This window comes from Rhyacophila brunnea, unplaced genomic scaffold (assembly GCF_057557595.1).
Source record: "Rhyacophila brunnea isolate RB1 unplaced genomic scaffold, BYU_Rbru_1.0 scaffold_149, whole genome shotgun sequence".
NCBI lineage: Eukaryota > Metazoa > Arthropoda > Insecta > Trichoptera > Rhyacophilidae > Rhyacophila > Rhyacophila brunnea.
The window spans coordinates 88448-103083 of record NW_028232805.1 but is presented as its reverse complement, the minus strand read 5'-3'; the positions used below and the strand labels follow the sequence as shown (position 1 = coordinate 103083).

General features: G+C 30.4%; 1 non-coding gene across 1 annotated transcript; it reads right to left on the bottom strand.

Moving 5' to 3' along the window:
* Positions 1 to 14284: 14284 nt before the first annotated feature.
* Positions 14285 to 14355, bottom strand: TRNAG-UCC (transfer RNA glycine (anticodon UCC)). Its single transcript has one exon. It is a non-coding gene; the product is annotated as a tRNA-Gly (tRNA).
* Between the last annotated feature and the right edge of the window lie 281 nt (positions 14356 to 14636).

The window sequence follows — 14636 nt, the reverse complement described above, 5'->3', positions numbered from 1 at the left end:
CATCTCAATGAAAGTACGCTGCACAAGAGAATTAACCACACTAATTTCTTGCCCTTGTGTCTGTCCTCGAATTAGATGATCCTTTAATCTGTCAGATATAGGTAATGAATCTAATTTGAAAATCGAGAATCTCTTTTTTAGTTTTATAAAACTTGCAGAATATGGAAGAGTTAAATAAAGCAATGGAAACATCAAGAATCCCAACAAAATGGAAAGTAGATAACTAAGCATGGTAAGAGATAGTGAAGTTGTTAAAACAAAAAATATTTGAAACAAAATGAAACAGCTTAAAACACAATAATCATAGACGTCAAAGAACTAGTATTTTTATCAATTACCGAAAATATTTGTTGACATAACAATTAGATGTTTTTGAGTGCTAAGATTTCGACTATTAATGAATTAAATGAATATATAAGAATGTTAATAATCAAAATAATATTTTTTGCATTCGATAGTATAGTCATCCAATACCATGAACTCTTCAAAGATATGAATATATCTTTAAGAAAATGGGAAATCATCATAGTACCTTTGAATATTCATAATCCTAGTGATATGAGCAATTTTTATTTCTAAAAGGTGTTGTAAACAAAGAACATCCGGTCTGAAACTTTGCTAGATCTGACGGTTGTATTATTTATCATAAATTGAAAAATACATAATAAATATTCAAGATAAAAAACACTATTATTTTTTTAAAAAATATTTATGAATAGTTAATGAAGGAAAAATCAGAAATATCTGATTCGTTAGCATATGGGGGGATATCTTCAACCATTTCATCGTTGGCAACTTTTCTATTATTTTCTAAACTGTCCTCAAAATCAATTTTTAGTTTCTTATTGTGCTTTATAAGATCCATAGAAGAATTATAAATGAGAGGAGAATCTGGTTTATTGTTGCAAACATTGGAAATTTCACCATTGTTCATCACATCAACAGGTTTGATAAAGCACTTGTTGCTACCAATCGAGATATTATCAATATCATTTTTAACCAGTTTGATCATATTTTCTAAATCCTCCAATATTAATTCTCTTTTACTGATATATTTTGTAATTCTTTCCATATTTTGATAGATCATTTCTGTAAATGTTATTTTATTATCTTTTTCAACAAATTCATTCAAACTATCTATCATTTTTTGATCAGGAACTACCTTCAAATTTATGCCTTTTAATATCTGCAAATAAATATCCGAAATATTGTTTTTTTTGAGTTTTATTACTGAATTTTCTACATTTACAATGGACTGATTTTTCCTGTTAATTCTTAGCCAATCATTCGGATTCGCGCATATCTGACTAATTTTAGAATTTATGGCAAATCTATTAACTTTTTTGCAATTAATTAGATCCACCTTTATTCTAAGTAATGGTTTTAAACCCAATTTACAGATAGACTCCAAAAAAGTATTATTATTTCCTTTGATACCTACGATTCCCAATTCTTTACGAATGATGTCTTCTACCTTTTCTTCAATGATCCTCTCTACATTATCCGCCTCTTTAATTTTAATTGTACTTAACACACATGGCCTTACTGTTTTCAATTTTATTCTTCTAATAGACTCCATATCTGCAAATGAGGTTTTATGGTTATCGATATTTGATAGACCATATTTTTGACTGACATCCAATTTCAAATTGTACTCTGTACTAGAATTTGTTTCTAAACTATTCTTCAGATTAATAACATACTCTTCATTGATAGAATCTATTTGATCAATTCTTTGTTGATTCTTATATCTGTTTTTGTTGGTCAATTCCAAAATATAAGCATACTTATCTCCATTTTCACCTTGGCAAATACTTGTTCTCACTGAACTACCCACCTGGATCACGTGAAAATTTCTATGTCTAAATTTAATACTTTCGTGTTCGTGACCATAAATTACCAAATGAAAGAAAGAAGGTAAGAAATCTTCAGGAAGATATTCCATTTCTCTTGGCACTCTATTCTGATGAACCATACAGATATTATAATAATCTGAATCCATATTAGAATAATGATCTAAGATAGATTCATTAAAATTTTCACCAACCGCGGCCCTATGGTTTTTTTCATTATTTATTCTATCATAATCTTCCTTCTTTTTCTGTAGAATCATTTCACTAGGTTTAATAAATTTAACTTTCTTTTTCAGAAATGTCTGGTATAATCTTCTATCTTTAATATGTCCCAGACCATATAGCGCTACAAATACTCCATCTTTCTCCATCAAAACAGGATAAATTTCTATATCATCTACATCATGGACTTTACCAAAATAATTTACAAATCCTGCAGAATGTAAAATATCTATAGGTGATACAGAATTAAACCCAGAAGGATCATCATGATTTCCATGGATGGAAAGAATGGGTAAAGAAATGGAAAGATTAGAGTTATGAATATTGACCATAATATCATTTGAAAGGATGTTTACAGAAGGGTAAATGCCGGAATTTGATGTACTTCGATTTTTTGCACCTTGCAAACAATGAGCTTTTAATATTTGTAATATTCGATTGTAGGTATGCCTGCTGGGCTTATTGTAATGAAATAAATCTCCACCCTGTAGGACGACATCCGCCTTTTCTTTTACTGCGAGCTCCAGAATCTCATCAAATGTATCAAAAGAATCATTCTTTCGTATTGGATCTATTTCTTGAAATCCAAGATGATTATCTGAAGTAATTAGCAATTTCATAAAAGTAGGGTGAGAATGATTCGAGAAAAATAATCTCAATATGTGCAGCAAAAAATTTGTCACAACACTTATCCAAAAATTACAAATTAATATAGATAAGAGACTATGGATATAAACTCTCACTCTTCAACAAAAAGCTTACTATTGGTACAAATTTATCATAACAACAGAATTATATCTCAGATTGCAAATTCATCGTTTATTATAAACTTTAGTCCATCTATTAAGTCACTTCAATGGACCAGTATAAAATCCGCTTAAGGAATTTTCTAACTTCCTCCCTTGTACACATGGTAAAAGATTTTTTATGGTCTTCCAACTATGTCTAACGAATTTAGGAAATCCCAAAGGCGAATGATTTACTCTTAACCATTTTTTAGTAGTTGGATCAGAAGGATACCCACTACCCAAATCACTGGAAACAGTACTACACACAGTGCTGGCTCTACTGTTTATATTTTTTACCACTCCATCTCTAATGCATTTTGCTACAATACTTGCACCACTTACAACTTGATATTTGGAATCAGCTTTATTCTCAACTATAAAATTAAAATCAAAATATTTCTGTAAGTAAGACTTATATGATTCATTATTTCCAAGGCCATCTATATAGACACTGATAGAATTTTGAGAAACAGTCGATGTGCATATTTTGTCTTTAACTTCTTTCAGCAGCAGTACAACCGTTTCCTTGGCAATTGTATTCAAATTCTTACTATTTCCCTCCATATGACTTGTTATGTATACAGGATCAATAGAAATATAGGCGTAATTTACCATTGTAGAGAAAAAATCGGTTCTTTGCCTTGGGGTCAATAATTTTGAATCCTTATATACTGTCTTAAGAGTCTTAGGCATTATATAAACTGCATATACCATTGGGCCCAAGACAGGCCCTCTTCCAGCTTCATCAATTCCAATAACAAAAGAATCATCGAAATATGTAATATTGGAATAAAAAGTATTCAAATACTCTAACATTGACAAATTGGGGTTAAGTAGATATCTTTTATTGAAAATGGAATGTTTTGCTATGATAAGACTATATAATACATAATTCTATATACTAAAATCAATTAATCACAATCCTGCTGATTTTCCATGTTTTCGTGGATCAGAGATGGCATAGATATTTCTTTGTCCATTATCGTTTGTAATGTGTATACCTTGCACAGATGTAAAGGTAGTATTTTGGTCAGAAACTTCAAACTTATGTCCAAATTGCTCTAGTTGTTCCATTAAATCACTTGGGAAATTTTTCTCCACAAATGTATGTTCAGGATAAAGTTGATTATGAATTCTAGTTGCTGATATCGAATGGAATAGAGAAATTCCCAAAGCATTATAAAAAATAGTTGCTACAACTGAAGTAGGAATTCTAGTGCCTCCAGCGGCACCAATGACCAATAGTTCCGAAAAATCATCAACATTTTGTTTAGATGCCGATTCAATATCTATGCTGCCATTATTTTTGATCAGAATAACAGGTGATGCTGATGAAAAGGGCCTTTTCCAAGATTTAAGAATATTCGCATTTGATAACCCATCATTATTATGAATATCATTAAAACCCACTATATTTGGAATTGCAAAGTCGCTTATATGATTATTGAATATTATTCCAGTGGTTGGATCCATCTTTTTAGAGCCAAATTCAAAATTGATTGTTGTGGTTAATAATGCTACATTATTAAATTCATCCACCACATTTAAATGTGTTGTACCATGATCTTCTGCAAATGGGCTTTTCATATCATATTCTATAGAATTTAGAACATTCTGAAAATCAAGTTTTGTAAAAATATCGTGAGCTGTTACTTTTGTGATGATTTTAGATACTTTAAGCTTCCAATTCTCCATAAAATCTGGATCACCCACTTGACTTCTTTCAGAATACATAAACTTAAACACTTCTATTAATATATGGTATATGTAAGCAATGTTGTCCTTGCCAATCAGCTTCTTTAATTTATTTGTATCAAAATGATCTAAAATATTCAAGGCTTGTATCACAAACAATCCAGAAGTAGGTAAGTTAGTTGTATATACATCGAATGAATTGAATCTGCCTTTTAATACAGACCTTTCTTTCACTTCATACAACTTAAGATCATTCAATGTTAAATATCCTCCATTTGCCTCTGAATATTCTGCAATCTTTTGAGCAATATTTCCAGTATAAAATGACATGGGATCTTCTGAAATTTCTTTTAGAGTTGTTCCTAAATTTTTTCGCACCACCAAATGGCCCACTGGAATTATTTCTCCATTCATTGTAAAAATTTCCCTCATTCCAGGATCTGATAAAACATCTGATTTGTTTTTTTCCAATTTTTGAACTAAGATTGGAGTTGCTCGGAACCCATTGAAACAGATGTTTATTGATTCTTCAAAGAGCTTTTTCCATGAAATTTTTCCAAATCTTTTATGAGCCTCATAAAAACCTAATATTTCCCCCGGTGTACAAACAGATTTTAAACCTTTTGTAGCATCAGATGGAAATTTTTGGAAATGATCAATTTCTATCTTTTCTGGGGCTACTTCTCTGAAATCAAACATTACAAAATCATCCTTGGAGCTCTTATCCTTTTGTTTTATTAATAGAAATCCTCCACCTCCAATTCCAGCTGAAAATGAATTAATTACTCCAATACAAATGGCCGAAGCAATAGCAGCATCTGTAACACTACCACCATTTTTTAATATTCTGGCTCCAATATCGCTACATATCTCAGATTCAGTGTTTACGGCATACTTTTTAAATTCTGATTTTGAATCATCAGAGAAATTATCAAATGAAGCGATGACTGAATGTGCAGGAATATCTAGTTTCGATATATCATTGGTTGAGATTCTTCTTTTAGATGACGAGTCACTAACTGAAGATAAATCATTTATTATCAAAGAGTTATTCATTTTTTCAGGAGTTTTGGGATCGTTCATATCTGCAATGCAATTGTTTAACTGAGTTGTTATAGAGTTATCTGATAAATCACCCATAGAGTTATTTTTACCTATTTCATCATTGATATCCAATAAATTCACTTTTGATTCCTTCTGTGTAGTTATTGTGGACAACTCTGTTTTGACTTCTTCGTGTTGCATTTCCGGAAAATTGGCTATACTTACTAAATTATTTTTTGTAGAAAACAATGAAATTAACCAAATCTGGAAAACAATTGAGCAATAATTTACTTTCATTGACTTGAAATACAAACAATGAAATAGAGATTTTAAATTTTTGTTTCAAAAAAGAACAAATTTATTTAATAAAAATATTTAAAGATTTCAGCCTCGGAAGCATGAAATGACAGTATTTTTCTTGTTGTGCATTCTATTATTTTCATTTTAAAAACAGATATTTGTTTGCATAATCTAAATATTATTAAACAATTCAATAACACTAAAATAAATTTTACCAATCACAAAATGAAATATGTGTTGCCATACAACTCAGTATAACAGTATACTATTTCTAAGCATTAATTTATCTAGTATTCTATTACTTACGTAGTCCATTAATTCAACAATGTGAACTTTTTCCTCCCTAATGAACTATTTGATCAGATAAATAAAAATTAACCCAAAGTAGTTCATTAGGTTGCATCTTATCGTTATAAATTTATAAATAAATAGTAATATTGAAGAAAATGCTATAACTCTTTGTAATATTAAATGGAAAATTTCTTTAGCATTATAGATAAAAATAAATTTAATATCAATGTTTTATATAGATAAAAAACCAAATAAATTGATATTTAATGCATTACCATTACTAAAAGACAAGATCCACTTCTTTTTTAGAATTAATAATTTGGTTTATAAATCGTAACATAATCTCTACAATTTACTTCAAAATCGCATGAAAAACGAAAGCATTCTTTATTTTATAAAAAATCCTGCTTTGTCCCTATTTTCATTCTCATCATTGGGATATTTTATAAAATCATATCCTAGGTCGTAAGTAACAGGTAAAAATGGCATATTTCTAGTACGGTCAGTTCTTGTCAAGTTGTCTCTCAAAATATTTAATAAAACATTTCTGAGTGACTTTGCACTTGGTTTGATGATGAGTTTTAATTTTTCAAAATGTGATTTATATGCTCCAAAAATTTCTGGAACGACAAATTTATCAATAGTACTTTGGTCTCTTTTTGAACTACCCTTAACCAATGTCTCTACAAACTCATATACTTTCTGAAATTCTATTGTCGTCTTTCTAACATAGTTTGAGTCTACAAAATTGTCCATTAAAAATGTATTAAACTCATTTGCAGAGATATACAACTCTTTGGAAAATAGGTAAAGTTTTTTTTGGCTATCTATAATTTTTTGATCTGTAGTATTATCATCTTCAATACTTATCAATTCTTGTATGAATCTTTCCACATTTAAATCCCAGGACGCAGCCCTTCTTGCCATATGTGCATTAAATCTGTTATCAGAATAACCTTTATTTCTCGAAGTTTTCCGTAATAACTTACCTTCTACAAAATTCTGTAGTTGTTTCTGTGACTCAAATTGAAGAGTAATATCATTCCACTGATGATTTAACCTATACTGTGTGAAATCATGCTTATCATCTAAAAGAGTATACAAGTCATTAAGAAATGTGTGATAATCACAGAGAAATGTTCTAGATTCTAGTAAGTTTGGAACTGATGGATTTAAAAAGCATTCTATGTATTTTTCATAAATGGAAACAAAATCACACGTATCAGATGAGGAATTATCTTCTGTATTTTGTGTAAAAGCTTTGCAATTTTCTTGTTGGATTTTTTTTAATATTTTTGTATTTTTCTTCAAAAATTTGTTACTTTTAAGCATTTTAAATTTACATAAATTTGACTCCATCTTGTAAGCAAATTTGGGTAATGGCAAATTTTCAGCTCTCCTACTCTGTTTGTTGCAGAATCGTTTATAAACCTTGAAGTTGTTTGATAAATACCCGTGATTTATTCTGTTTGATTCAATGAATTCTAAAAAAGACATTTCAGGGGGAAAAAGAAAAAATTCAATGAAGTTACTCTCTGTAAAAGAACATTAGCAGTACAAAAATTATAAAACTTCATAGTTTTGTAATATCAGATTTGTTGCTCGGTTGGGGTCTATCCATCAATTATTCTACAATAATTAATATTTAGGCAAAATAATTAAGCCATTATGAAGATACACAACTTTCAAGGTTCAAGGTCAAATAAATCATAGTTCCAATGGTTAACTTAATAATTTTTCATGTCTAACTAATTTACATAAATATCTTAGCTATTCATTTACGACTTTGAATCAATTTATTCAGTGATTTTGCTTATTATTTCTTTAATCTCTTCGGATGTAAAATTTTTCAAAATATAATTCGATATGTTGGACATCTGCTTCTCCTTAGCCTCAGCCATTCCTTGTAGATAATAGTAAGTGAACCAGGCCATTAGCAATTGGCAATCCATTCGATCGGCCACCCCACCATGGCCAGGAATAATTGATCCAAAGTCTTTCTTTTTAAATAAACGTTTAATTGCAGATCCAAAAAATCCCATAAAAGGTGCCAGAAAAGAGGCTCCAAAGACAAAAATTATATTATGGAAATAGATAAGTGGGAAATTGAAGAATAAAGGAGGCAGTATCGTGGTATTGGTGCTTACCCTATATTTGTCTATTATATCGTTGCTAATTATATTGCTGATATTATTTTCTTTTTTCATATGATAGTGGGATATTATTATAGCTACAATCCCAGTTACTACAAATCCTCCAATAAACCCTTCAACAGTTTTCTTAGGACTCAATGAGTACAATTGAGTTCGACCAAATAATTTCCCTGTAAAATATGCCGAAATATCATTGGAAATTACCAAGAATACTGGAAAGACAAAAAAGTATTTGTCTTTCTGTAAATTGGACACTGCCACATTGCATGTCATTGATGTTATGGATGCTGAGAAGTGAATTATGGTGAATAATAGGAGCTGATCCTTCAATTTTCCTCTGCGTAATGCCTTTATAAACAATATAAACCCAATAGAATATGCATAAAAAATAACTACCTTAACCCTGCAAATAGGTACTATACTCTGTAAAGCAGTACGTATTTCCGGGAAAATCATACCAATTTGAGGTAAAACGTTTCCAATGTAAATCAGTGCTGATAAATAAAAAATTAATAGTGGATTTAAGGAAAACAGTTTATGAGGAGGCTTGACTAAATGGATTACTTCATAGCAAACTATCATTGTAAGTAAAAGTATTAAAATAACTAGCTTATATATAGATCCATGACAAATCCATAAAAAGCTAGTCAGCATTAGAGTTCCAAGAATGCCCCTTCTAACAAAATTCCCAGAAAACAAATATAAGGGTCCATTTTCCATTATGGAGCAAGTGCTTAAGGAAGAATTATCGATTTTTTGCGTAGAAATACTTGTTTTTAGTTGATTCAAATTTTCCAACTCAACAGGTTTTTCATATGGATTAATGGTAAGTATGGGTAGCTCACACGCTAGTATTTGCGTACTGTTTAAATTCTCTTTTCCAACTCCAAAACTATTTTCTTTTGGATTTCTAGTACCGATAGAGGAGTCATTTACTAGTAAATTTCTTCTGCTGACTTGAAACTTATCCATTTTAGATTCTTCTTTAATCGCACAATTAACTATAGGGTTGGATATTTCTGCTGTAACTTCAGTCACTTTCTGTATCTCTGCAGTTTTTTCGATAGTTTTGTCCTTATAGCTAACTTTTGGAAATGATTTTCTTTTATTTCTTTTCATTGGGGTAAAGTTCAAGAATTATAATTAATGAAACAAAAAAATTTCCTGAAAAGCCATATTACTCAGAAAATTTTTAGATAGAATAAATGTTGCCCAAACTGAGGCAGGATGTGGAAAAGGATAGCATATTCCATTTTTATAAAATATTGCCGAATTATCCCAAGATCCACTTAGAATACAGCCATAATTAAAATCTATACTGCATACATTCTGTGCATGCCTATAAATTGTAAAGAGGGATCCATCGACTTGTCTCAATCCCACCTGTCCATCCTGAAGGCCTATAGCCATCTTGCCATCGTGTACTGCCATTGAATTAATGTTTGCCGTTAATTGGAAAACAAGTTTGATTATTGGATGAGAATGAGCCTGCCGATCACTTTCCAAAATTGTAACAGATTGTTCATGCCCTCCAACTGCATATGGGCTACTGACAACTTTTTTGATAGCTTTTTGAGATATCTTCGTGTCTGAAATAATTTCTAGCATATAACTAAGGGCTAAAAGGCAATGGGCCAACAAGTATTAACACCTGTATAAATAGTAACTGTCATAAATAAAATATTAAACATTATTCAATGTGATAAAACAATAAAATTTGATAAACTTTTCATTATCAATTTATTCAATAACACATAGAAATTACATTTAATAGGTAGGATGGCTTAAAGATGCAATTTACTTAGACTTATTCTCTAATACCATGCCTAGCTTTGCATTCTTCTGAAAAACGATAGTTGAATAGGAGCTCCTCCCCTTTATAAATGTCTCTATTTGCCCGGAAGCCAATTTTAGTCAGGCCATTTACTATCGTAACTTCAGAATCCAAATTATCATCTCTGCTGGAGTGATTGATATATCTTGATGTATTTCCTAGTGAAAAGGCATCGATAGAAAACAAACAATCTCCATTAAATTTTACCAAATCAAACAAATATGAACAGTGATTGATTTCATAGAAGTTACCTCTTCTTTCGGCTTCCTTATCTGAAATGACCTCTCCTGTATATTCAAAAACAAACTCACCCTTTTTAATCATCGACTCATTAGAAAAGAGTCCAAATCCATGAAATTTCGATTTGTAGATTGATGTGGACTTTTTGATCTTCTCTTGGATTGGTCGATTTGCACAGTTGCATGCTTGAGATTGTTTTTTGATTAAACTACCATCCCTTGCTCTGCAGTTTTTTTCTATGGAACTTGCTGTATTACTACCTGCAAAACTATCTAATCCACTTGATTTCACAAACCTCTTACTCTCTATTTCATTAGATTTGCTTTTATCTGGCTCATTCGATATTTGATTGCCACATAATTCTGTACACTCTCTTCCGTGATCATTACAAAAACAATATTCTGAGAAGGTACAGTTGGAGCTGCAGTTGCAATATCTCACATTTTTGCATCTAATGCAGAAACAGCTCAATTCACAGGCAATTCCCCTTGTAGCACAGGAACAGATACCCTTTCTACATGGGCCAGCATGCTTACATGGAGTGAAGTATTCCATAATTACTGTGCTTTTTGTGGAATTAGAGATTGCTTTAGTGGGAATTTTTTTATTCGGAAGGCTATGGCAATCCATATTCACAAGTGGTGAATTGATAAGATTGGCGATCATTTTTATTACACATCCTTTCAGGCTTAAATAAGGAGCATTCTTCGATAAGAATTCAATTCCAGAGGTAGTTGAAGGAAAATATGCATTTCTACATGGTGTATTCCCCATTAAACAACCCAAATGACCATCTGTTGGTTGGCTTCCATTACAGCGATCTTTCTTTCCACTACTTGCTTCACCATAGCTTTGAATATAATTGCAAATACACTCATTAGTTTCATTATATTTTAAAACCTTTCCAGGATTTATTGTGTGAAACCCACAGTTAAATATCAGGCAAACGTTACAGAAAAAACTAGCTAGGGTGTTTTTCCTCGCATTCGAAGTCTTATATTTATCTGGCTCTTTTAGGAATCTACTGTCCAAACATTCATCCCCAATCTTTAGAAAACGCTTTCCAGCATTCTCACTTCCAAATTGTCTGCATTTCGTTAAAAATATTTTGTCAATTGTATCTCGAGCATCAAATGGTCTGTCACCCATGACAGTACCCTCATACCAGTTGATTTCTGTTGGACGATCTGTTTTTACAGATGGGAGAAATCTCAATATTGGATCATCTTCGGTGTATAAATTGACATCTGTAATTGTTAAAAAAGTACTTTTAGGGTCTGGATCTCTTGGTGGTATTATGGAGCGATTTCTTAGAAAAATCAGCTCTTCTCTCTGGAGAGACTGCAATTTCGCTCTATCAACAAAAGCAACATTTTTGGACACTATTTTGTGAACTAACTGCTTATAAAAAAGCTTAGAATCATTGTAAAGCGAGTCCATTGAAAGAAGTAGGAGGGTTAAACAATCAATAAAGTTGATGAGCTTAAAACTTGTGGTTGTTGAAAATATCAGTCCAAATGAAATGACTCATGGAAGGCCATCTTTATGACTGAGGAATGCAGATGTACTTGATTTAGCCCTAATTTTTTGTTTCGAGTGCAAAGAGTATTTGAATGTATCCAAAATAAATTGTAGTCATTGTGGCAAGAGAGCTGATAAATACAGGGAAACATCAACAATCTACAAAGTGTTAGACTTGGTTTTACTGAAGCCCGAAGTATTTTTTCATTGCCTGAAAAATAAAGAAATTTCAACAGAAAAGATTTTAAAATATCTTTATTTGGAGCTAATAATACAGTTCATTGTATCTAGAACAATAATAATCCACCAACATTACAGATACGAAAATTCATCAGATAAGATCCTAGGGAGTATGGATGGGGATCTTAACCAAATAATCAAACATAATTCTATCGATTCAAAACTATGTTTTTACCCATCCTTTGTAAGCCAATCATCCAATTTACTATTACAGCTGATAGTATTAAAACATGTACTTAACAATGTCTCCCATCGGCAAATCCTTTATGCTATTCTCTTGGGCTCGCTGTTCAATTACTTTAAAATAATTTTTTATTTCTGGAGCTATTCAAAATTCGAATATTTTATAATTATTGAAATATTGAATGCAGCAGCTCTAACAACTGCATTATCAATATATGAAGAAAACTATTCCAAGATTATTTCTACAGTAATGATACTAAAAATTGTGGGCATTTATAGATTTTTCGAAGGACATTTATTTGAGTTTCAACTATTTGAAAAATATTATTAACAGTTTTTGTTGGTGGATATAAAATACAGAAGAAGCTTACAATTCTTGGAAGAGTTGAATTACTTACATAATTAGCAATTTCATTTATTTACTCCAAAGAATATTTTACAGAATCTTCTTAAATAAAACTTATTTTATTACTAAACAATTGAATTTAAATCACTTCTTTATTGATGCAATGAGTAAAAATCACCAATAGAAGGTCATATTTTACTACTAAAATTGACCCTCACCTACAACAAAATTTTCTCTCCTTTTAACTGCATGATAATAAATCGCACCATTACCACCTAAGAATATCACAGTCCCCATAATAACAGCATATATAGGACTCAAAAATAAAAATGGGAGAAGGGATATTGCAAGCACACTTAATACAAAACCTATATATTGATTCCTTGGGAACTTCTTATCACAGAGATGTTTTGGTAAACGACTTACGAGTATCGTAGATAAAATAACTGCAATAATTGCGAATATTATCAATTCCTTATACTGATAGAAGAATTGCGTAGTCATGTCGAATACACTATCACTATTCGGTTGCTCAGCAACATCCGGAGGTATAGGTCCACCATTTATACTACCATGATAATATAAATTTTCAGCCCATTGAAAACCATGCCATGCCATAATACTCCCATCTCAAAAATTTTATATTTGTTATAAATTAATATTCCTGAGAAGGAAATAGCAAGAAAATGATTCCAGTAAAACTAATATTTCAATTTCATGGAAGGAAATATAAAAAAATGGTAAATTTCAATCATAATAAGCTTTTACAAAATATTAATTAGGGAATTGTTTTAAAAAGGGTGATTAAAGAGTATATTAATAGGTTGATCATGAAAGATAATAGGATTTATATATAATAGCAGACTTTGGAAATGTAATATATTGTATCATTTCAATAGCTACACAACTCTGATATTTTTAGTGATTTATTGTCAAAATATAATTTAATCATTTTCAAACATTTGTAAATCTTTTAAAATCTACAAACATTTTGTGGATCATTTTTCCGGTGCTGATATAAATGTAATCATTTATTAGTTCAAAATCTATACAATCAGTCAATGTTGTCTGAACAATAAATGGAGATTGACCTTTTCCAATATTTCTCAAATCAAATATATAGATATCTCCAGATGCAGTCAAGGAAATAAGAAGATAATCTTTTATATCAAATGTTTGGCATGAATCATACGGTTCAATACAACTAACTAAGTATCACCAATATTTAGTGAAATAACATTTGTTTTTACTAAATTGTATTTTTCTAATGAGTTATTTATTGCAAAATTACTAATAACTCATCATCAGACTGAAATCACCTAAGTACCGTGATTACTCATAGAAACTGTTAAATTCTCACAATACATTACTTTGGTTATAACATTTTGGGAATATTGTGATAGGCTTGCACGCTATTTAGTTTAGGACTGTGGGAAAGTTATGATACTAGTTTATAATTGGCTAATTTAGTAAATATAGAAGAAAATAATATAAATTATTCTTTCGTTAAACCATCAAGTATAAAAAAATTGATAAAATGAGATTAAGTATAAAAGGTTATTTGAAAATAAAAATGCGCCAACCGGGAATCGAACCCGGGCCTGCAGCTTGGAAGGCTATTATCATACCATTAGACCATTGGCGCATGAAATTTGTGAAAAACATAGTTATTTGTTCTAAGTAAAGTTTTAGAAATGAAATTTTTAATTTATAACAAATATCAATTTGATTTATTATATATATATATTTTTTAATATATAGCTCAATTATTTGGCTTAGGGTTTTCATTTATTATAATAATTTAGATAGCAAATGTATTCTAGTAGATTTTATGATCCATTTTGTATTTTATTTGTCACATATGTGTTATATCATTTTAAAAAACTATTTGGACCTCAATAGTATGAGACTTCATATATAAAGCCC